The sequence below is a fragment of the Theobroma umbraticum genome, unplaced genomic scaffold (assembly GCF_002168275.2).
Source record: "Theobroma umbraticum cultivar Fairchild unplaced genomic scaffold, ASM216827v3 scaffold_115.0, whole genome shotgun sequence".
In the NCBI taxonomy this organism is placed as follows: domain Eukaryota; kingdom Viridiplantae; phylum Streptophyta; class Magnoliopsida; order Malvales; family Malvaceae; genus Theobroma; species Theobroma umbraticum.
In genome coordinates this window covers 1,202,078-1,205,883 of record NW_018397284.1, presented here as the reverse complement: position 1 = coordinate 1,205,883, position 3,806 = coordinate 1,202,078, and positions in this window count along the sequence as shown.

The following is a 3,806-nucleotide window of genomic DNA, read 5'->3' as shown; positions in this document are numbered from 1 at the left end:
AAACCTTTAAAAAAGAAATAAAAAGCAATGATCCCTTATCTTTCTTAATGGACCTTTTTGTCATGTCTAACATATTCAAAACTTCGAGAAAAGTGGCTTCTAATCAATTCATATGGAAGTTCAACATAAATTAATTGAAGTTTCTTAGAAAAGATTGTAGAATTAAGTGTACACTTAGCTCATGATCCATCACTAATCCCAATTGTCCAAGTCTCTTGACGAGTCTAATCATCTTCAACACATGAGGTCTAATAGAACTGCCTTCTACCATCTTGCATTAGAATAGTTCCCTAGAGATGTCATATCTCTCAGTGTGCCCTTCCTTATCAAACAGTTCTTTAAGGTGAAGAATCATGGATTGGACATCCATGTGCTCATGCTACTTTTGGAGCTCAGGGATCATACTAGTTAGTATCACGCATGCTGCCTACTCATCATCATTCTTATGACACTGATATGCTTCCCACTCTTCAGCACTAGCACATCAGCAAAGACTGGTGGAATAGGAGTGTTAAAGACATAAGATTTCTTCTTCTATTTCATGACAATCTTGAGGTTTTGAAATCATTCGAGGAAGTTTGGGCCAGTCAGTTTATTTGCATCAAAGATGCTCCACAATGATAGATTATTAGTCATGTATATAAATAATGCCTAAATAGATAAAATAAAGCAATAATTAAATATCATGCATAAACTATTTAAAACAAGGTTTTAAAATTTTAAATAGTTCTTTCACTATTTTTGACAAAATGATAACCTCCATATCACCTGGAGAGATCTTTACTAGGATTCTCTTAGTGGGCTAGGATCCCATCCATCTAGTTATGGCCTTCAGAGTGCTTAACAAACCATGATAGGTGGATTAGGTAGGTAAGTGAGCTTATCAATTGTATCTCTATACAACTCCTAGATTAGCTAGGTGACAACACATTGCCTAAACATATCATATATGTTTCGCTTAGCCTTTGCCTCTAGGTTCCATAATAATCAAGTTTCCAAGCATCTGGATTTTATGAAACTGGTTAAGTAAGACTCATCAATAGCTCAAACATACTCGTGTAAAAGTATGGCCTTGAGTGTGCTCAACAAGGTCTGATTAAAAGAGCAACTAGGTTATCTTGCTATGTGGTGGAAGGCAACTTTAATCATACACGGCGTGTGACTCAATATTTACCGAGGGATTTTATCCTTTTCGTTTTATTAAGGTCTCATTTGATTAACATGCATAACATTTAAATCGCATAAAATTAATCTATCACATGCTATTCTACTACGATAGTCATGATTTTTCTACTCTAATTTTCTTGAGCCATAAAAGGAAACTAATTGGTCAAATCCTAAGGGTTAGCATACATTAAACACTTCATGCGTTAGCTTGCGTCCACTTTTAGCTCTTCACGACACCTTGGATCTCCATCTCCAAATTTACAATATTTCTTTCCAAATCTAATCTTATTTTTCATTACAATTGAATGTAAAAACCTTGAGTTACATTTGAGGAGAGTTAGATGAGAAGAGCATTTTACAAACCTGGAATGTAAGAGATACAGTAGGCTTCGCAGACCCTATTTGAAAAGATTTCCATAAATAGCAGTTTAACCAAACATCCACAATCATATTGGGTTTATAGTCCATAACCATCATCATACATCCACATTCGAGTTATGAACATTTAAAGTAAACATGCTTAATATGATGATGATCTAGCATTTCAGTTGAAAAATGTTACTCAACCATTGAGGATCAAAGTTTAAATCATTTGGTTCTGAGGTTTGAAAAGATTTAGTAATTATTAAAAAAGTAATTTTTAAAAATTACTGAGTAAAAGAATTGATCATATCAAGGCCTTCAGCTAGCTCAAATCATATTTGAATTAATTCTATTATTAATTTCTTTCTAATTAAACTTCTTTGATTAGAAACCTAAACCAATTTAGGAAACTTCCTAATTTGAGTATTCATCATACACCATTTTCAAAGGTTTCATGATCCTAATCATGTGTTCTAAATATTTTAGGAAGGTCCTTATCCATCTTTTAATCTTGTAATATCCATTCACTGATTGTAGAGATCTAATCATTATTAGAAGTCTGAATTTATTAGTAAATTTAATTAAAATCTATCCTAATCGAATTAGGATGTCATCTACTTAAGTTGACTTTCATTTTAATTAAAATTATCTAATCTAATTAGAAGTTGATAAATTTAAATCATAATCCCTTAATTTAAGGAGTCCTCATCAAATGAGGAAGACTTAATTTATTTGGAGATTTAATATCAATCAATTCAAAACTGATTGATTCCATCAAGGATTCAAACTCCTTGATTTTAGGCATGTATCCTTAACATTTAGGAGTCAATGATCAGCTAAGGAAAAAATCCTTCCTGGTCATTGAGTGTCCAATTTCTCGAGCAAACCTCTTTTGATAACGGTTGCATCCATGGCAATGGGAGGTGCAGCATCCATGTGTGGCGGCACCATGCACAACCTTTGTCATAAGTTTCGTTTCACATGTGAAGGACATTCCTTTAATTTAGTTAAGTGTCCAGCCATCCAAAAATTAATTCAAATTCAAAATTTTTTCCTTTAACTGAACCTTTCAAATGAGGATAATATTCTGAAATTTTCAGAATTAATTTTGCAAGATTATCTTGCCATTCAAAACCAATTTCCAAGCTTGTTTGGCGATGAAAATTTCTGGAAATAATCCTCATTACATGTTTTAATAAAGATAATTTTTCTGGAATTTTTCAGAATTAATCTTCAAGAGTTTCTTGTCCATTAAATCCGAAATTCATGCCAAAACAGTGAGCTGGACAGATTTATATTTGCACCGATTTTCTTCATTGAAATCAGCACATTTGACCATGATATTTTCCAAAAATAATCCTTAAATAAACATTTCAAATAAGAATTTTATTTTGGAATTTTTCAGAATTAATTTTCAAGACTTTCTTGTTAATTAAAACTGAAAATCATGTCATAACAGTGAGCTGGACTGCTTAAATTCAGCCTATTTAATCATGATTTTGTTGTCCACATATCCAGCAATAAATGTGTAACAATTACATATTTTTTTTGCTGGAAACTAAGCACAATAGAAGCAAAATTCTGCACCAAAAACTGTGTGTGTGCTACCTTGCAAGACAGCCTCCAAAACCGTTCCTTATGGTATTCTTTTTACTTCTACTTCCATTGCACAATGTAAAACACACATTAGTTAAGTCTATATTGCTGGGATTCGACCTTATGCTCAAACATGAAATATAATCAATTAATTACAATATAATGCAGCAGAAAAAATAAAATAATATTTAATGAGAGAAACAGTTGAATCCTACAAGATCAATATTTGTGTTTTTCATATAACTTTCAAATGAATTATAAACACTCATAGGTTTAAGAGTTACATACCTTGCCCTAGCTATCGTAATCAAGAGCCAATTAAATCCAAAATATTTGCTTCTTCACCTTTAGGATTTGTCATATCTTCAACCAACTAAATATTTAGCCTTTAATAGTAATCCACACAGTAACTAAATAAGACTTTCTCCAAGGTAGGATTTTACTTGTGCTAGCAAGTTTTGTTTCTTAAACAAAAAGGCCAAAATTTTTGGCAAATCTTATTTTTGTCAGACAAAGAAAACTATTTTTCTTTCCTTATTTTATGAAATGACTGAAAAGTAGTTAGAGGCTTCAAGTTTTTAATTTGCTAATATAACATATTTATAAAGCCAAACTAATTTGTAACTTTAAATACAACAGTTGTATTTTAATTTAATTAAGTCTCTGAGAACTTAATTAAT